Source organism: Perissodus microlepis, chromosome 18 (assembly GCF_051167445.1).
Source record: "Perissodus microlepis isolate ML-2025 ecotype Zambia chromosome 18, ASM5116744v1, whole genome shotgun sequence".
NCBI classification, from domain to species: domain Eukaryota; kingdom Metazoa; phylum Chordata; class Actinopteri; order Cichliformes; family Cichlidae; genus Perissodus; species Perissodus microlepis.
In genome coordinates this window covers 1,947,138-1,966,387 of record NC_140478.1, presented here as the reverse complement: position 1 = coordinate 1,966,387, position 19,250 = coordinate 1,947,138, and the positions used below count along the sequence as shown (strand labels likewise).

The following is a 19,250-nucleotide window of genomic DNA, read 5'->3' as shown; positions in this document are numbered from 1 at the left end:
TGCTGCTAGCTGAGGCCATCTACAACACACCACGGCCTGTGCTCCTGGCTTTGGCCACCAACACCACACCAGGTTCTGTGGCTCTGGCTGAGGCCAACTACACCACACCAGGGCCTGTGGCTCTGGCTGAAGCCATCTACCCCACACCAGGGCCTGTGTTGCTGGTTGAGGCCATTTTAATCACACCAGGGCCTGTGCTGCTGGATGAGGCCATATACATCACACGAGGGCTTGCTCTACTGGATGAGGCCAACTACACCACACCAGGGCCTGTGCATCTAGCTGAGGCCATCTACATTACACGAGGGCTTGCGCTGCTGGCTTAGTCCATCTACACCACAACAGGGCCTGTGGCTCTGGCTTAGGCCATATACACCCCACCAGGGCCTTTGCTTCTGGCTGAGGCCACCTACACCACACCAGGTCCTGTGCTGCTGGTGGAGGCCATCTACACCAAACCAGGGCCTGTACTGCTGGTTAAAAGCTAAATTGAGTCCTTGGGTTAGGGTATTAGGCAACCATGCAGTTACCATTAACAATGTAGTTAAATTGGAGGGTTGTGTTTCGTAACTTCAAGTACTGCCCAACTCACCACTTGATTCCATAAATTGACACTTTGTGCTGAGGTCTGCAGCTTACGGCCATACCACCCTGAGCACGCCTGATCTCGGAAGCTAAGCAGGGTTGGGCTTGGTTAGTACTTGGATGGGAGACCGCCTGGGAATACCAGGTGCTGGAAGCTTTTCATGTCATTGAACTGCTTTTGATCCAGAGAAGGAGGGTGTTGAAAGACCCAAAGCAGCTGCCCATTAATGAGGGCACATAAACGACATTCCTTTTGGCTGTTTTCAGCAATGTCTTGTGCTGCCAGGTGAGGCCATCCGCACCACACCGGGACCTGTGCTGCTAAGATAGGTCATCTAAATTACACCAGGGCGTCTGCATCTGGCTGAGGACCGGTGCTTCCGGCTGAGAAAATCTACAACACACCAGGGCCTGAGTTGCAGGAAGAAGCCACCTCCACCTCACCAGGTCCTGTGCAGCTAGCTGAGGCCATCTACAACACACCACGGCCTGTGCTCCTGGCTTTGGCCACCTACACCACACCAGGTTCTGTGGCTCTGGCTGAGGCCAACTACACCACACCAGGGCCTGTGGCTCTGGCTGAAGCCATCTACCCCACACCAGGGCCTGTGTTGCTGGTTGAGGCCATTTTAATCACACCAGGGCCTGTGCTGCTGGATGAGGCCATATACATCACACGAGGGCTTGCTCTACTGGATGAGGCCAACTACACCACACCAGGGCCTGTGCTTCTGGCTGAGGCCATCTACATTACACGAGGGCTTGCGCTGCTGGCTTAGTCCATCTACACCACACCAGGGCCTGTGGCTCTGGCTTAGGCCATATACACCCCACCAGGGCCTTTGCTTCTGGCTGAGGCCACCTACACCACACCAGGTCCTGTGCTGCTGGTGGAGGCCATCTACACCAAACCAGGGCCTGTACTGCTGGTTAAAAGATAAATTGAGTCCTTGGGTTAGAGTATTAGGCAACCATGCAGTTACCATTAACAATGTAGTTAAATTGGAGGGTTGTGTTTCGTAACTTCAAGTACTGCCCAACTCACCACTTGATTCCATAAATTGACACTTTGTGCTGAGGTCTGCAGCTTACGGCCATACCACCCTGAGCACGCCCGCTCTCGTCTGATCTCGGAAGCTAAGCAGGGTTGGGCTTGGTTAGTACTTGGATGGGAGACCGCCTGGGAATACCAGGTGCTGTAAGCTTTTCATGTCATTGAACTGCTTTTGATCCAGAGAAGGAGGGTGTTGAAAGACCCAAAGCAGCTGCCCATTAATGAGGGCACATAAACGACATTCCTTTTGGCTGTTTTCAGCAATGTCTTGTGCTGCCAGGTGAGGCCATCCGCACCACACCGGGGCCTGTGCTGCTAAGATAGGTCATCTAAATTACACCAGGGCGTGTGCATCTGGCTGAGGACCGGTGCTTCCGGCTGAGGCCTTCTACAACACACCAGGGCCTGAGTTGCAGGAAGAAGCCACCTCCACCTCACCAGGTCCTGTGCTGCTAGCTGAGGCCATCTACAACACACCACGGCCTGTGCTCCTGGCTTTGGCCACCAACACCACACCAGGTTCTGTGGCTCTGGCTGAGGCCAACTACACCACACCAGGGCCTGTGGCTCTGGCTGAAGCCATCTACCCCACACCAGGGCCTGTGTTGCTGGTTGAGGCCATTTTAATCACACCAGGGCCTGTGCTGCTGGCTGAGGCCATTTACATTACACGAGGGCTTGCGCTGCTGGCTTAGTCCATCTACACCACAACAGGGCCTGTGGCTCTGGCTTAGGCCATATACACCCCACCAGGGCCTTTGCTTCTGGCTGAGGCCACCTACACCACACCAGGTCCTGTGCTGCTGGTGGAGGCCATCTACACCAAACCAGGGCCTGTACTGCTGGTTAAAAGCAAAATTGAGTCCTTGGGTTAGGGTATTAGGCAACCATGCAGTTACCATTAACAATGTAGTTAAATTGGAGGGTTGTGTTTCGTAACTTCAAGTACTGCCCAACTCACCACTTGATTCCATAAATTGACACTTTGTGCTGAGGTCTGCAGCTTACGGCCATACCACCCTGAGCACGCCCGCTCTCGTCTGATCTCGGAAGCTAAGCAGGGTTGGGCTTGGTTAGTACTTGGATGGGAGACCGCCTGGGAATACCAGGTGCTGTAAGCTTTTCATGTCATTGAACTGCTTTTGATCCAGAGAAGGAGGGAGTTGAAAGACCCAAAGCAGCTGCCCATTAATGAGGGCACATAAACGACATTCCTTTTGGCTGTTTTCAGCAATGTCTTGTGCTGCCAGGTGAGGCCATCCGCACCACACCGGGGCCTGTGCTGCTAAGATAGGTCATCTAAATTACACCAGGGCGTGTGCATCTGGCTGAGGACCGTTGCTTCCGGCTGAGAACATCTACAACACACCAGGGCCTGAGTTGCAGGAAGAAGCCACCTCCACCTCACCAGGTCCTGTGCAGCTAGCTGAGGCCATCTACAACACACCACGGCCTGTGCTCCTGGCTTTGGCCACCAACACCACACCAGGTTCTGTGGCTCTGGCTGAGGCCAACTACACCACACCAGGGCCTGTGGCTCTGGCTGAAGCCATCTACCCCACACCAGGGCCTGTGTTGCTGGTTGAGGCCATTTTAATCACACCAGGGCCTGTGCTGCTGGATGAGGCCATATACATCACACGAGGGCTTGCTCTACTGGATGAGGCCAACTACACCACACCAGGGCCTGTGCTTCTGGCTGAGGCAATCTACATTACACGAGGGCTTGCGCTGCTGGCTTAGTCCATCTACACCACACCAGGGCCTGTGGCTCTGGCTTAGGCCATATACACCCCACCAGGGCCTTTGCTTCTGGCTGAGGCCACCTACACCACACCAGGTCCTGTGCTGCTGGTGGAGGCCATCTACACCAAACCAGGGCCTGTACTGCTGGTTAAAAGCTAAATTGAGTCCTTGGGTTAGAGTATTAGGCAACCATGCAGTTACCATTAACAATGTAGTTAAATTGGAGGGTTGTGTTTCGTAACTTCAAGTACTGCCCAACTCACCACTTGATTCCATAAATTGACACTTTGTGCTGAGGTCTGCAGCTTACGGCCATACCACCCTGAGCACGCCTGATCTCGGAAGCTAAGCAGGGTTGGGCTTGGTTAGTACTTGGATGGGAGACCGCCTGGGAATACCAGGTGCTGTAAGCTTTTCATGTCATTGAACTGCTTTTGATCCAGAGAAGGAGGGTGTTGAAAGACCCAAAGCAGCTGCCCATTAATGAGGGCACATAAACGACATTCCTTTTGGCTGTTTTCAGCAATGTCTTGTGCTGCCAGGTGAGGCCATCCGCACCACACCGGGGCCTGTGCTGCTAAGATAGGTCATCTAAATTACACCAGGGCGTGTGCATCTGGCTGAGGACCGGTGCTTCCGGCTGAGGCCTTCTACAACACACCAGGGCCTGAGTTGCAGGAAGAAGCCACCTCCACCTCACCAGGTCCTGTGCTGCTAGCTGAGGCCATCTACAACACACCACGGCCTGTGCTCCTGGCTTTGGCCACCAACACCACACCAGGTTCTGTGGCTCTGGCTGAGGCCAACTACACCACACCAGGGCCTGTGGCTCTGGCTGAAGCCATCTACCCCACACCAGGGCCTGTGTTGCTGGTTGAGGCCATTTTAATCACACCAGGGCCTGTGCTGCTGGATGAGGCCATATACATCACACGAGGGCTTGCTCTACTGGATGAGGCCAACTACACCACACCAGGGCCTGTGCTTCTGGCTGAGGCCATCTACATTACACGAGCGCTTGCGCTGCTGGCTTAGTCCATCTACACCACAACAGGGCCTGTGGCTCTGGCTTAGGCCATATACACCCCACCAGGGCCTTTGCTTCTGGCTGAGGCCACCTACACCACACCAGGTCCTGTGCTGCTGGTGGAGGCCATCTACACCAAACCAGGGCCTGTACTGCTGGTTAAAAGCTAAATTGAGTCCTTGGGTTAGGGTATTAGGCAACCATGCAGTTACCATTAACAATGTAGTTAAATTGGAGGGTTGTGTTTCGTAACTTCAAGTACTGCCCAACTCACCACTTGATTCCATAAATTGACACTTTGTGCTGAGGTCTGCAGCTTACGGCCATACCACCCTGAGCACGCCTGATCTCGGAAGCTAAGCAGGGTTGGGCTTGGTTAGTACTTGGATGGGAGACCGCCTGGGAATACCAGGTGCTGTAAGCTTTTCATGTCATTGAACTGCTTTTGATCCAGAGAAGGAGGGTGTTGAAAGACCCAAAGCAGCTGCCCATTAATGAGGGCACATAAACGACATTCCTTTTGGCTGTTTTCAGCAATGTCTTGTGCTGCCAGGTGAGGCCATCCGCACCACACCGGGACCTGTGCTGCTAAGATAGGTCATCTAAATTACACCAGGGCGTCTGCATCTGGCTGAGGACCGGTGCTTCCGGCTGAGAAAATCTACAACACACCAGGGCCTGAGTTGCAGGAAGAAGCCACCTCCACCTCACCAGGTCCTGTGCTGCTAGCTGAGGCCATCTACAACACACCACGGCCTGTGCTCCTGGCTTTGGCCACCAACACCACACCAGGTTCTGTGGCTCTGGCTGAGGCCAACTACACCACACCAGGGCCTGTGGCTCTGGCTGAAGCCATCTACCCCACACCAGGGCCTGTGTTGCTGGTTGAGGCCATTTTAATCACACCAGGGCCTGTGCTGCTGGATGAGGCCATATACATCACACGAGGGCTTGCTCTACTGGATGAGGCCAACTACACCACACCAGGGCCTGTGCTTCTGGCTGAGGCCATCTACATTACACGAGGGCTTGCGCTGCTGGCTTAGTCCATCTACACCACACCAGGGCCTGTGGCTCTGGCTTAGGCCATATACACCCCACCAGGGCCTTTGCTTCTGGCTGAGGCCACCTACACCACACCAGGTCCTGTGCTGCTGGTGGAGGCCATCTACACCAAACCAGGGCCTGTACTGCTGGTTAAAAGCTAAATTGAGTCCTTGGGCTAGAGTATTAGGCAACCATGCAGTTACCATTAACAATGTAGTTAAATTGGAGGGTTGTGTTTCGTAACTTCAAGTACTGCCCAACTCACCACTTGATTCCATAAATTGACACTTTGTGCTGAGGTCTGCAGCTTACGGCCATACCACCCTGAGCACGCCCGCTCTCGTCTGATCTCGGAAGCTAAGCAGGGTTGGGCTTGGTTAGTACTTGGATGGGAGACCGCCTGGGAATACCAGGTGCTGTAAGCTTTTCATGTCATTGAACTGCTTTTGATCCAGAGAAGGAGGGTGTTGAAAGACCCAAAGCAGCTGCCCATTAATGAGGGCACATAAACGACATTCCTTTTGGCTGTTTTCAGCAATGTCTTGTGCTGCCAGGTGAGGCCATCCGCACCACACCGGGGCCTGTGCTGCTAAGATAGGTCATCTAAATTACACCAGGGCGTGTGCATCTGGCTGAGGACCGGTGCTTCCGGCTGAGGCCTTCTACAACACACCAGGGCCTGAGTTGCAGGAAGAAGCCACCTCCACCTCACCAGGTCCTGTGCTGCTAGCTGAGGCCATCTACAACACACCACGGCCTGTGCTCCTGGCTTTGGCCACCAACACCACACCAGGTTCTGTGGCTCTGGCTGAGACCAACTACACCACACCAGGGCCTGTGGCTCTGGCTGAAGCCATCTACCCCACACCAGGGCCTGTGTTGCTGGTTGAGGCCATTTTAATCACACCAGGGCCTGTGCTGCTGGATGAGGCCATATACATCACACGAGGGCTTGCTCTACTGGATGAGGCCAACTACACCACACCAGGGCCTGTGCTTCTGGCTGAGGCCATCTACATTACACGAGGGCTTGCGCTGCTGGCTTAGTCCATCTACACCACAACAGGGCCTGTGGCTCTGGCTTAGGCCATATACACCCCACCAGGGCCTTTGCTTCTGGCTGAGGCCACCTACACCACACCAGGTCCTGTGCTGCTGGTGGAGGCCATCTACACCAAACCAGGGCCTGTACTGCTGGTTAAAAGCTAAATTGAGTCCTTGGGTTAGGGTATTAGGCAACCATGCAGTTACCATTAACAATGTAGTTAAATTGGAGGGTTGTGTTTCGTAACTTCAAGTACTGCCCAACTCACCACTTGATTCCATAAATTGACACTTTGTGCTGAGGTCTGCAGCTTACGGCCATACCACCCTGAGCACGCCCGCTCTCGTCTGATCTCGTAAGCTAAGCAGGGTTAGGCTTGGTTAGTACTTGGATGGGAGACCGCCTGGGAATACCAGGTGCTGTAAGCTTTTCATGTCATTGAACTGCTTTTGATCCAGAGAAGGAGGGTGTTGAAAGACCCAAAGCAGCTGCCCATTAATGAGGGCACATAAACGACATTCCTTTTGGCTGTTTTCAGCAATGTCTTGTGCTGCCAGGTGAGGCCATCCGCACCACACCGGGGCCTGTGCTGCTAAGATAGGTCATCTAAATTACACCAGGGCGTCTGCATCTGGCTGAGGACCGGTGCTTCCGGCTGAGAAAATCTACAACACACCAGGGCCTGAGTTGCAGGAAGAAGCCACCTCCACCTCACCAGGTCCTGTGCAGCTAGCTGAGGCCATCTACAACACACCACGGACTGTGCTCCTGGCTTTGGCCACCTACACCACACCAGGTTCTGTGGCTCTGGCTGAGGCCAACTACACCACACCAGGGCCTGTGGCTCTGGCTGAAGCCATCTACCCCACACCAGGGCCTGTGTTGCTGGTTGAGGCCATTTTAATCACACCAGGGCCTGTGCTGCTGGATGAGGCCATATACATCACACGAGGGCTTGCTCTACTGGATGAGGCCAACTACACCACACCAGGGCCTGTGCTTCTGGCTGAGGCCATCTACATTACACGAGGGCTTGCGCTGCTGGCTTAGTCCATCTACACCACACCAGGGCCTGTGGCTCTGGCTTAGGCCATATACACCCCACCAGGGCCTTTGCTTCTGGCTGAGGCCACCTACACCACACCAGGTCCTGTGCTGCTGGTGGAGGCCATCTACACCAAACCAGGGCCTGTACTGCTGGTTAAAAGATAAATTGAGTCCTTGGGTTAGAGTATTAGGCAACCATGCAGTTACCATTAACAATGTAGTTAAATTGGAGGGTTGTGTTTCGTAACTTCAAGTACTGCCCAACTCACCACTTGATTCCATAAATTGACACTTTGTGCTGAGGTCTGCAGCTTACGGCCATACCACCCTGAGCACGCCCGCTCTCGTCTGATCTCCCAACCTAAGAAGGGTTGGGCTTGGTTAGTACTTGGATGGGAGACTGCCTGGGAATACCAGGTGCTGTAAGCTTTTCATGTCACTGAACTTCTTTTGATCCAGAGAAGGAGGGTGTTGAAAGACCCAAAGCACCTTCCCATTAATGAGGGCACATAAACGACATTCCTTTTGGCTGTTTTCAGCAATGTCTTGTGCTGCCAGGTGAGGCCATCTGCACCACACCGGAGCCTGTGCTGCTAAGATAGGTCATCTAAATTACACCAGGGCGTGTGCATCTGGCTGAGGACCGGTGCTTCCGGCTGAGGCCATCTACAACACACCAGGGCCTGAGTTGCAGGAAGAAGCCACCTCCACCTCACCAGGTCCTGTGCTGCTAGCTGAGGCCATCTACAACACACCACGGCCTGTGCTCCTGGCTTTGGCCACCAACACCACACCAGGTTCTGTGGCTCTGGCTGAGGCCAACTACACCACACCAGGGCCTGTGGCTCTGGCTGAAGCCATCTACCCCACACCAGGGCCTGTGTTGCTGGTTGAGGCCATTTTAATCACACCAGGGCCTGTGCTGCTGGATGAGGCCATATACATCACACGAGGGCTTGCTCTACTGGATGAGGCCAACTACACCACACCAGGGCCTGTGCTTCTGGCTGAGGCCATCTACATTACACGAGGGCTTGCGCTGCTGGCTTAGTCCATCTACACCACACCAGGGCCTGTGGCTCTGGCTTAGGCCATATACACCCCACCAGGGCCTTTGCTTCTGGCTGAGGCCACCTACACCACACCAGGTCCTGTGCTGCTGGTGGAGGCCATCTACACCAAACCAGGGCCTGTACTGCTGGTTAAAAGCTAAATTGAGTCCTTGGGTTAGAGTATTAGGCAACCATGCAGTTACCATTAACAATGTAGTTAAATTGGAGGGTTGTGTTTCGTAACTTCAAGTACTGCCCAACTCACCACTTGATTCCATAAATTGACACTTTGTGCTGAGGTCTGCAGCTTACGGCCATACCACCCTGAGCACGCCCGCTCTCGTCTGATCTTGGAAGCTAAGCAGGGTTGGGCTTGGTTAGTACTTGGATGGGAGACCGCCTGGGAATACCAGGTGCTGTAAGCTTTTCATTGAACTGCTTTTGATCCAGAGAAGGAGGGTGTTGAAAGACCCAAAGCAGCTGCCCATTAATGAGGGCACATCAACGACATTCCTTTTGGCTGTTTTCAGCAATGTCTTGTGCTGCCAGGTGAGGCCATCCGCACCACACCGGGGCCTGTGCTGCTAAGATAGGTGATCTAAATTACATCAGGGCGTGTGCATCTGGCTGAGGACCGGTGCTTCCGGCTGAGGCCTTCTACAACACACCAGGGCCTGAGTTGCAGGAAGAAGCCACCTCCACCTCACCAGGTCCTGTGCTGCTAGCTGAGGCCATCTACAACACACCACGGCCTGTGCTCCTGGCTTTGGCCACCAACACCACACCAGGTTCTGTGGCTCTGGCTGAGGCCAACTACACCACACCAGGGCCTGTGGCTCTGGCTGAAGCCATCTACCCCACACCAGGGCCTGTGTTGCTGGTTGAGGCCATTTTAATCACACCAGGGCCTGTGCTGCTGGATGAGGCCATATACATCACACGAGGGCTTGCTCTACTGGATGAGGCCAACTACACCACACCAGGGCCTGTGCTTCTGGCTGAGGCCATCTACATTACACGAGGGCTTGCGCTGCTGGCTTAGTCCATCTACACCACACCAGGGCCTGTGGCTCTGGCTTAGGCCATATACACCCCACCAGGGCCTTTGCTTCTGGCTGAGGCCACCTACACCACACCAGGTCCTGTGCTGCTGGTGGAGGCCATCTACACCAAACCAGGGCCTGTACTGCTGGTTAAAAGATAAATTGAGTCCTTGGGTTAGAGTATTAGGCAACCATGCAGTTACCATTAACAATGTAGTTAAATTGGAGGGTTGTGTTTCGTAACTTCAAGTACTGCCCAACTCACCACTTGATTCCATAAATTGACACTTTGTGCTGAGGTCTGCAGCTTATGGCCATACCACCCTGAGCACGCCCGCTCTCGTCTGATCTCGGAAGCTAAGCAGGGTTGGGCTTGGTTAGTACTTGGATGGGAGACCGCCTGGGAATACCAGGTGCTGTAAGCTTTTCATGTCATTGAACTGCTTTTGATCCAGAGAAGGAGGGTGTTGAAAGACCCAAAGCAGCTGCCCATTAATGAGGGCACATAAACGACATTCCTTTTGGCTGTTTTCAGCAATGTCTTGTGCTGCCAGGTGAGGCCATCCGCACCACACCGGGGCCTGTGCTGCTAAGATAGGTGATCGAAATTACACCAGGGCGTGTGCATCTGGCTGAGGACCGGTGCTTCCGGCTGAGGCCATCTACAACACACCAGGGCCTGAGTTGCAGGAAGAAGCCACCTCCACCTCACCAGGTCCTGTGCAGCAAGCTGAGGCCATCTACAACACACCACGACCTGTGCTCCTGGCTTTGGCCATCTACCCCACACCAGGGCCTGTGTTGCTGGTTGAGGCCATTTTAATCACACCAGGGCCTGTGCTGCTGGATGAGGCCATATACATCACACGAGGGCTTGCTCTACTGGATGAGGCCAACTACACCACACCAGGGCCTGTGCTTCTGGCTGAGGCCATCTACATTACACGAGGGCTTGCGCTGCTGGCTTAGTCCATCTACACCACACCAGGGCCTGTGGCTCTGGCTTAGGCCATATACACCCCACCAGGGCCTTTGCTTCTGGCTGAGGCCACCTACACCACACCAGGTCCTGTGCTGCTGGTGGAGGCCATCTACACCAAACCAGGGCCTGTACTGCTGGTTAAAAGATAAATTGAGTCCTTGGGTTAGAGTATTAGGCAACCATGCAGTTACCATTAACAATGTAGTTAAATTGGAGGGTTGTGTTTCGTAACTTCAAGTACTGCCCAACTCACCACTTGATTCCATAAATTGACACTTTGTGCTGAGGTCTGCAGCTTACGGCCATACCACCCTGAGCACGCCCGCTCTCGTCTGATCTCGTAAGCTAAGCAGGGTTAGGCTTGGTTAGTACTTGGATGGGAGACCGCCTGGGAATACCAGGTGCTGTAAGCTTTTCATGTCATTGAACTGCTTTTGATCCAGAGAAGGAGGGTGTTGAAAGACCCAAAGCAGCTGCCCATTAATGAGGGCACATAAACGACATTCCTTTTGGCTGTTTTCAGCAATGTCTTGTGCTGCCAGGTGAGGCCATCCGCACCACACCGGGGCCTGTGCTGCTAAGATAGGTCATCTAAATTACACCAGGGCGTCTGCATCTGGCTGAGGACCGGTGCTTCCGGCTGAGAAAATCTACAACACACCAGGGCCTGAGTTGCAGGAAGAAGCCACCTCCACCTCACCAGGTCCTGTGCAGCTAGCTGAGGCCATCTACAACACACCACGGCCTGTGCTCCTGGCTTTGGCCACCTACACCACACCAGGTTCTGTGGCTCTGGCTGAGGCCAACTACACCACACCAGGGCCTGTGGCTCTGGCTGAAGCCATCTACCCCACACCAGGGCCTGTGTTGCTGGTTGAGGCCATTTTAATCACACCAGGGCCTGTGCTGCTGGATGAGGCCATATACATCACACGAGGGCTTGCTCTACTGGATGAGGCCAACTACACCACACCAGGGCCTGTGCTTCTGGCTGAGGCCATCTACATTACACGAGGGCTTGCGCTGCTGGCTTAGTCCATCTACACCACACCAGGGCCTGTGGCTCTGGCTTAGGCCATATACACCCCACCAGGGCCTTTGCTTCTGGCTGAGGCCACCTACACCACACCAGGTCCTGTGCTGCTGGTGGAGGCCATCTACACCAAACCAGGGCCTGTACTGCTGGTTAAAAGATAAATTGAGTCCTTGGGTTAGAGTATTAGGCAACCATGCAGTTACCATTAACAATGTAGTTAAATTGGAGGGTTGTGTTTCGTAACTTCAAGTACTGCCCAACTCACCACTTGATTCCATAAATTGACACTTTGTGCTGAGGTCTGCAGCTTACGGCCATACCACCCTGAGCACGCCCGCTCTCGTCTGATCTCGGAACCTAAGAAGGGTTGGGCTTGGTTAGTACTTGGATGGGAGACTGCCTGGGAATACCAGGTGCTGTAAGCTTTTCATGTCACTGAACTTCTTTTGATCCAGAGAAGGAGGGTGTTGAAAGACCCAAAGCACCTTCCCATTAATGAGGGCACATAAACGACATTCCTTTTGGCTGTTTTCAGCAATGTCTTGTGCTGCCAGGTGAGGCCATCTGCACCACACCGGAGCCTGTGCTGCTAAGATAGGTCATCTAAATTACACCAGGGCGTGTGCATCTGGCTGAGGACCGGTGCTTCCGGCTGAGGCCATCTACAACACACCAGGGCCTGAGTTGCAGGAAGAAGCCACCTCCACCTCACCAGGTCCTGTGCTGCTAGCTGAGGCCATCTACAACACACCACGGCCTGTGCTCCTGGCTTTGGCCACCAACACCACACCAGGTTCTGTGGCTCTGGCTGAGGCCAACTACACCACACCAGGGCCTGTGGCTCTGGCTGAAGCCATCTACCCCACACCAGGGCCTGTGTTGCTGGTTGAGGCCATTTTAATCACACCAGGGCCTGTGCTGCTGGATGAGGCCATATACATCACACGAGGGCTTGCTCTACTGGATGAGGCCAACTACACCACACCAGGGCCTGTGCTTCTGGCTGAGGCCATCTACATTACACGAGGGCTTGCGCTGCTGGCTTAGTCCATCTACACCACACCAGGGCCTGTGGCTCTGGCTTAGGCCATATACACCCCACCAGGGCCTTTGCTTCTGGCTGAGGCCACCTACACCACACCAGGTCCTGTGCTGCTGGTGGAGGCCATCTACACCAAACCAGGGCCTGTACTGCTGGTTAAAAGCTAAATTGAGTCCTTGGGTTAGAGTATTAGGCAACCATGCAGTTACCATTAACAATGTAGTTAAATTGGAGGGTTGTGTTTCGTAACTTCAAGTACTGCCCAACTCACCACTTGATTCCATAAATTGACACTTTGTGCTGAGGTCTGCAGCTTACGGCCATACCACCCTGAGCACGCCCGCTCTCGTCTGATCTTGGAAGCTAAGCAGGGTTGGGCTTGGTTAGTACTTGGATGGGAGACCGCCTGGGAATACCAGGTGCTGTAAGCTTTTCATTGAACTGCTTTTGATCCAGAGAAGGAGGGTGTTGAAAGACCCAAAGCAGCTGCCCATTAATGAGGGCACATCAACGACATTCCTTTTGGCTGTTTTCAGCAATGTCTTGTGCTGCCAGGTGAGGCCATCCGCACCACACCGGGGCCTGTGCTGCTAAGATAGGTGATCGAAATTACACCAGGGCGTGTGCATCTGGCTGAGGACCGGTGCTTCCGGCTGAGGCCATCTACAACACACCAGGGCCTGAGTTGCAGGAAGAAGCCACCTCCACCTCACCAGGTCCTGTGCAGCAAGCTGAGGCCATCTACAACACACCACGACCTGTGCTCCTGGCTTTGGCCATCTACCCCACACCAGGGCCTGTGTTGCTGGTTGAGGCCATTTTAATCACACCAGGGCCTGTGCTGCTGGATGAGGCCATATACATCACACGAGGGCTTGCTCTACTGGATGAGGCCAACTACACCACACCAGGGCCTGTGCTTCTGGCTGAGGCCATCTACATTACACGAGGGCTTGCGCTGCTGGCTTAGTCCATCTACACCACACCAGGGCCTGTGGCTCTGGCTTAGGCCATATACACCCCACCAGGGCCTTTGCTTCTGGCTGAGGCCACCTACACCACACCAGGTCCTGTGCTGCTGGTGGAGGCCATCTACACCAAACCAGGGCCTGTACTGCTGGTTAAAAGATAAATTGAGTCCTTGGGTTAGAGTATTAGGCAACCATGCAGTTACCATTAACAATGTAGTTAAATTGGAGGGTTGTGTTTCGTAACTTCAAGTACTGCCCAACTCACCACTTGATTCCATAAATTGACACTTTGTGCTGAGGTCTGCAGCTTACGGCCATACCACCCTGAGCACGCCTGCTCTCGTCTGATCTCGGAACCTAAGCAGGGTTGGGCTTGGTTAGTACTTGGATGGGAGACTGCCTGGGAATACCAGGTGCTGTAAGCTTTTCATGTCACTGAACTTCTTTTGATCCAGAGAAGGAGGGTGTTGAAAGACCCAAAGCAGCTTCCCATTAATGAGGGCACATAAACGACATTCCCCTTGGCTGTTTTCAGCAATGTCTTGTGCTGCCAGGTGAGGCCATCTGCACCACACCGGGGCCTGTGCTGCTAAGATAGGTCATCTAAATTACACCAGGGCGTGTGCATCTGGCTGAGGACCGGTGCTTCCGGCTGAGGCCATCTACAACACACCAGGGCCTGAGTTGCAGGAAGAAGCCACCTCCACCTCACCAGGTCCTGTGCTGCTAGCTGAGGCCATCTACAACACACCACGGCCTGTGCTCCTGGCTTTGGCCACCAACACCACACCAGGTTCTGTGGCTCTGGCTGAGGCCAACTACACCACACCAGGGCCTGTGGCTCTGGCTGAAGCCATCTACCCCACACCAGGGCCTGTGTTGCTGGTTGAGGCCATTTTAATCACACCAGGGCCTGTGCTGCTGGATGAGGCCATATACATCACACGAGGGCTTGCTCTACTGGATGAGGCCAACTACACCACACCAGGGCCTGTGCTTCTGGCTGAGGCCATCTACATTACACGAGGGCTTGCGCTGCTGGCTTAGTCCATCTACACCACACCAGGGCCTGTGGCTCTGGCTTAGGCCATATACACCCCACCAGGGCCTTTGCTTCTGGCTGAGGCCACCTACACCACACCAGGTCCTGTGCTGCTGGTGGAGGCCATCTACACCAAACCAGGGCCTGTACTGCTGGTTAAAAGCTAAATTGAGTCCTTGGGTTAGAGTATTAGGCAACCATGCAGTTACCATTAACAATGTAGTTAAATTGGAGGGTTGTGTTTCGTAACTTCAAGTACTGCCCAACTCACCACTTGATTCCATAAATTGACACTTTGTGCTGAGGTCTGCAGCTTACGGCCATACCACCCTGAGCACGCCTGATCTCGGAAGCTAAGCAGGGTTGGGCTTGGTTAGTACTTGGATGGGAGACCGCCTGGGAATACCAGGTGCTGGAAGCTTTTCATGTCATTGAACTGCTTTTGATCCAGAGAAGGAGGGTGTTGAAAGACCCAAAGCAGCTGCCCATTAATGAGGGCACATAAACGACATTCCTTTTGGCTGTTTTCAGCAATGTCTTGTGCTGCCAGGTGAGGCCATCCGCACCACACCGGGACCTGTGCTGCTAAGATAGGTCATCTAAATTACACCAGGGCGTCTGCATCTGGCTGAGGACCGGTGCTTCCGGCTGAGAAAATCTACAACACACCAGGGCCTGAGTTGCAGGAAGAAGCCACCTCCACCTCACCAGGTCCTGTGCAGCTAGCTGAGGCCATCTACAACACACCACGGCCTGTGCTCCTGGCTTTGGCCACCTACACCACACCAGGTTCTGTGGCTCTGGCTGAGGCCAACTACACCACACCAGGGCCTGTGGCTCTGGCTGAAGCCATCTACCCCACACCAGGGCCTGTGTTGCTGGTTGAGGCCATTTTAATCACACCAGGGCCTGTGCTGCTGGATGAGGCCATATACATCACACGAGGGCTTGCTCTACTGGATGAGGCCAACTACACCACACCAGGGCCTGTGCTTCTGGCTGAGGCCATCTACATTACACGAGGGCTTGCGCTGCTGGCTTAGTCCATCTACACCACACCAGGGCCTGTGGCTCTGGCTTAGGCCATATACACCCCACCAGGGCCTTTGCTTCTGGCTGAGGCCACCTACACCACACCAGGTCCTGTGCTGCTGGTGGAGGCCATCTACACCAAACCAGGGCCTGTACTGCTGGTTAAAAGATAAATTGAGTCCTTGGGTTAGAGTATTAGGCAACCATGCAGTTACCATTAACAATGTAGTTAAATTGGAGGGTTGTGTTTCGTAACTTCAAGTACTGCCCAACTCACCACTTGATTCCATAAATTGACACTTTGTGCTGAGGTCTGCAGCTTACGGCCATACCACCCTGAGCACGCCCGCTCTCGTCTGATCTCGGAAGCTAAGCAGGGTTGGGCTTGGTTAGTACTTGGATGGGAGACCGCCTGGGAATACCAGGTGCTGTAAGCTTTTCATGTCATTGAACTGCTTTTGATCCAGAGAAGGAGGGTGTTGAAAGACCCAAAGCAGCTGCCCATTAATGAGGGCACATAAACGACATTCCTTTTGGCTGTTTTCAGCAATGTCTTGTGCTGCCAGGTGAGGCCATCCGCACCACACCGGGGCCTGTGCTGCTAAGATAGGTCATCTAAATTACACCAGGGCGTGTGCATCTGGCTGAGGACCGGTGCTTCCGGCTGAGGCCTTCTACAACACACCAGGGCCTGAGTTGCAGGAAGAAGCCACCTCCACCTCACCAGGTCCTGTGCTGCTAGCTGAGGCCATCTACAACACACCACGGCCTGTGCTCCTGGCTTTGGCCACCAACACCACACCAGGTTCTGTGGCTCTGGCTGAGGCCAACTACACCACACCAGGGCCTGTGGCTCTGGCTGAAGCCATCTACCCCACACCAGGGCCTGTGTTGCTGGTTGAGGCCATTTTAATCACACCAGGGCCTGTGCTGCTGGCTGAGGCCATTTACATTACACGAGGGCTTGCGCTGCTGGCTTAGTCCATCTACACCACAACAGGGCCTGTGGCTCTGGCTTAGGCCATATACACCCCACCAGGGCCTTTGCTTCTGGCTGAGGCCACCTACACCACACCAGGTCCTGTGCTGCTGGTGGAGGCCATCTACACCAAACCAGGGCCTGTACTGCTGGTTAAAAGCAAAATTGAGTCCTTGGGTTAGGGTATTAGGCAACCATGCAGTTACCATTAACAATGTAGTTAAATTGGAGGGTTGTGTTTCGTAACTTCAAGTACTGCCCAACTCACCACTTGATTCCATAAATTGACACTTTGTGCTGAGGTCTGCAGCTTACGGCCATACCACCCTGAGCACGCCCGCTCTCGTCTGATCTCGGAAGCTAAGCAGAGTTGGGCTTGGTTAGTACTTGGATGGGAGACCGCCTGGGAATACCAGGTGCTGTAAGCTTTTCATGTCATTGAACTGCTTTTGATCCAGAGAAGGAGGGAGTTGAAAGACCCAAAGCAGCTGCCCATTAATGAGGGCACATAAACGACATTCCTTTTGGCTGTTTTCAGCAATGTCTTGTGCTGCCAGGTGAGGCCATCCGCACCACACCGGGGCCTGTGCTGCTAAGATAGGTCATCTAAATTACACCAGGGCGTGTGCATCTGGCTGAGGACCGTTGCTTCCGGCTGAGAACATCTACAACACACCAGGGCCTGAGTTGCAGGAAGAAGCCACCTCCACCTCACCAGGTCCTGTGCAGCTAGCTGAGGCCATCTACAACACACCACGGCCTGTGCTCCTGGCTTTGGCCACCAACACCACACCAGGTTCTGTGGCTCTGGCTGAGGCCAACTACACCACACCAGGGCCTGTGGCTCTGGCTGAAGCCATCTACCCCACACCAGGGCCTGTGTTGCTGGTTGAGGCCATTTTAATCACACCAGGGCCTGTGCTGCTGGATGAGGCCATATACATCACACGAGGGCTTGCTCTACTGGATGAGGCCAACTACACCACACCAGGGCCTTTGCTTCTGGCTGAGGCAATCTACATTACACGAGGGCTTGCGCTGCTGGCTTAGTCCATCTACACCACACCAGGGCCTGTGGCTCTGGCTTAGGCCATATACACCCCACCAGGGCCTTTGCTTCTGGCTGAGGCCACCTACACCACACCAGGTCCTGTGCTGCTGGTGGAGGCCATCTACACCAAACCAGGGCCTGTACTGCTGGTTAAAAGATAAATTGAGTCCTTGGGTTAGAGTATTAGGCAACCATGCAGTTACCATTAACAATGTAGTTAAATTGGAGGGTTGTGTTTCGTAACTTCAAGTACTGCCCAACTCACCACTTGATTCCATAAATTGACACTTTGTGCTGAGGTCTGCAGCTTACGGCCATACCACCCTGAGCACGCCTGATCTCGGAAGCTAAGCAGGGTTGTGCTTGGTTAGTACTTGGATGGGAGACCGCCTGGGAATACCAGGTGCTGTAAGCTTTTCATGTCATTGAACTGCTTTTGATCCAGAGAAGGAGGGTGTTGAAAGACCCAAAGCAGCTGCCCATTAATGAGGGCACATAAACGACATTCCTTTTGGCTGTTTTCAGCAATGTCTTGTGCTGCCAGGTGAGGCCATCCGCACCACACCGGGGCCTGTGCTGCTAAGATAGGTCATCTAAATTACACCAGGGCGTGTGCATCTGGCTGAGGACCGGTGCTTCCGGCTGAGGCCTTCTACAACACACCAGGGCCTGAGTTGCAGGAAGAAGCCACCTCCACCTCACCAGGTCCTGTGCTGCTAGCTGAGGCCATCTACAACACACCACGGCCTGTGCTCCTGGCTTTGGCCACCAACACCACACCAGGTTCTGTGGCTCTGGCTGAGGCCAACTACACCACACCAGGGCCTGTGGCTCTGGCTGAAGCCATCTACCCCACACCAGGGCCTGTGTTGCTGGTTGAGGCCATTTTAATCACACCAGGGCCTGTGCTGCTGGATGAGGCCATATACATCACACGAGGGCTTGCTCTACTGGATGAGGCCAACTACACCACACCAGGGCCTGTGCTTCTGGCTGAGGCCATCTACATTACACGAGCGCTTGCGCTGCTGGCTTAGTCCATCTACACCACAACAGGGCCTGTGGCTCTGGCTTAGGCCATATACACCCCACCAGGGCCTTTGCTTCTGGCTGAGGCCACCTACACCACACCAGGTCCTGTGCTGCTGGTGGAGGCCATCTACACCAAACCAGGGCCTGTACTGCTGGTTAAAAGCTAAATTGAGTCCTTGGGTTAGGGTATTAGGCAACCATGCAGTTACCATTAACAATGTAGTTAAATTGGAGGGTTGTGTTTCGTAACTTCAAGTACTGCCCAACTCACCACTTGATTCCATAAATTGACACTTTGTGCTGAGGTCTGCAGCTTACGGCCATACCACCCTGAGCACGCCTGATCTCGGAAGCTAAGCAGGGTTGGGCTTGGTTAGTACTTGGATGGGAGACCACCTGGGAATACCAGGTGCTGTAAGCTTTTCATGTCATTGAAC

General features: G+C 53.9%; 8 non-coding genes and 11 pseudogenes across 8 annotated transcripts; all 19 read left to right on the top strand.

The window, feature by feature from the left end:
• Positions 1–633: 633 nt before the first annotated feature.
• Positions 634–742, top strand: LOC146366617 (5S ribosomal RNA; annotated as a pseudogene).
• Positions 743–1,671: 929 nt separating this feature from the next.
• Positions 1,672–1,790, top strand: LOC146366616 (5S ribosomal RNA). The gene has a single exon (XR_014797694.1). It is a non-coding gene; the product is annotated as a 5S ribosomal RNA (ribosomal RNA).
• Positions 1,791–2,641: 851 nt separating this feature from the next.
• On the top strand, positions 2,642–2,760 carry LOC146366615 (5S ribosomal RNA). Its single transcript, XR_014798505.1, has one exon. It is a non-coding gene; the product is annotated as a 5S ribosomal RNA (ribosomal RNA).
• Positions 2,761–3,689: 929 nt separating this feature from the next.
• Positions 3,690–3,798, top strand: LOC146366614 (5S ribosomal RNA; annotated as a pseudogene).
• Positions 3,799–4,727: 929 nt separating this feature from the next.
• Positions 4,728–4,836, top strand: LOC146366613 (5S ribosomal RNA; annotated as a pseudogene).
• A 929-nt stretch (positions 4,837–5,765) lies between these two features.
• On the top strand, positions 5,766–5,884 carry LOC146366612 (5S ribosomal RNA). Its single transcript, XR_014798504.1, has one exon. It is a non-coding gene; the product is annotated as a 5S ribosomal RNA (ribosomal RNA).
• A 929-nt stretch (positions 5,885–6,813) lies between these two features.
• Positions 6,814–6,932, top strand: LOC146366611 (5S ribosomal RNA; annotated as a pseudogene).
• Positions 6,933–7,861: 929 nt separating this feature from the next.
• LOC146366610 (5S ribosomal RNA) lies at positions 7,862–7,980 on the top strand (annotated as a pseudogene).
• A 929-nt stretch (positions 7,981–8,909) lies between these two features.
• On the top strand, positions 8,910–9,028 carry LOC146366609 (5S ribosomal RNA). Its single transcript, XR_014797962.1, has one exon. It is a non-coding gene; the product is annotated as a 5S ribosomal RNA (ribosomal RNA).
• Positions 9,029–9,952: 924 nt separating this feature from the next.
• On the top strand, positions 9,953–10,071 carry LOC146366608 (5S ribosomal RNA). The gene has a single exon (XR_014797896.1). It is a non-coding gene; the product is annotated as a 5S ribosomal RNA (ribosomal RNA).
• An 851-nt stretch (positions 10,072–10,922) lies between these two features.
• LOC146366607 (5S ribosomal RNA) lies at positions 10,923–11,041 on the top strand (annotated as a pseudogene).
• Positions 11,042–11,970: 929 nt separating this feature from the next.
• LOC146366606 (5S ribosomal RNA) lies at positions 11,971–12,089 on the top strand (annotated as a pseudogene).
• A 929-nt stretch (positions 12,090–13,018) lies between these two features.
• LOC146366605 (5S ribosomal RNA) lies at positions 13,019–13,137 on the top strand. The gene has a single exon (XR_014797961.1). It is a non-coding gene; the product is annotated as a 5S ribosomal RNA (ribosomal RNA).
• Positions 13,138–13,983: 846 nt separating this feature from the next.
• Positions 13,984–14,102, top strand: LOC146366604 (5S ribosomal RNA; annotated as a pseudogene).
• A 929-nt stretch (positions 14,103–15,031) lies between these two features.
• LOC146366603 (5S ribosomal RNA) lies at positions 15,032–15,140 on the top strand (annotated as a pseudogene).
• Positions 15,141–16,069: 929 nt separating this feature from the next.
• LOC146366602 (5S ribosomal RNA) lies at positions 16,070–16,188 on the top strand. The gene has a single exon (XR_014798503.1). It is a non-coding gene; the product is annotated as a 5S ribosomal RNA (ribosomal RNA).
• Positions 16,189–17,039: 851 nt separating this feature from the next.
• On the top strand, positions 17,040–17,158 carry LOC146366601 (5S ribosomal RNA). Its single transcript, XR_014797972.1, has one exon. It is a non-coding gene; the product is annotated as a 5S ribosomal RNA (ribosomal RNA).
• Positions 17,159–18,087: 929 nt separating this feature from the next.
• On the top strand, positions 18,088–18,196 carry LOC146366600 (5S ribosomal RNA; annotated as a pseudogene).
• Positions 18,197–19,125: 929 nt separating this feature from the next.
• LOC146366599 (5S ribosomal RNA) lies at positions 19,126–19,234 on the top strand (annotated as a pseudogene).
• The last annotated feature ends 16 nt before the right edge of the window (positions 19,235–19,250 follow it).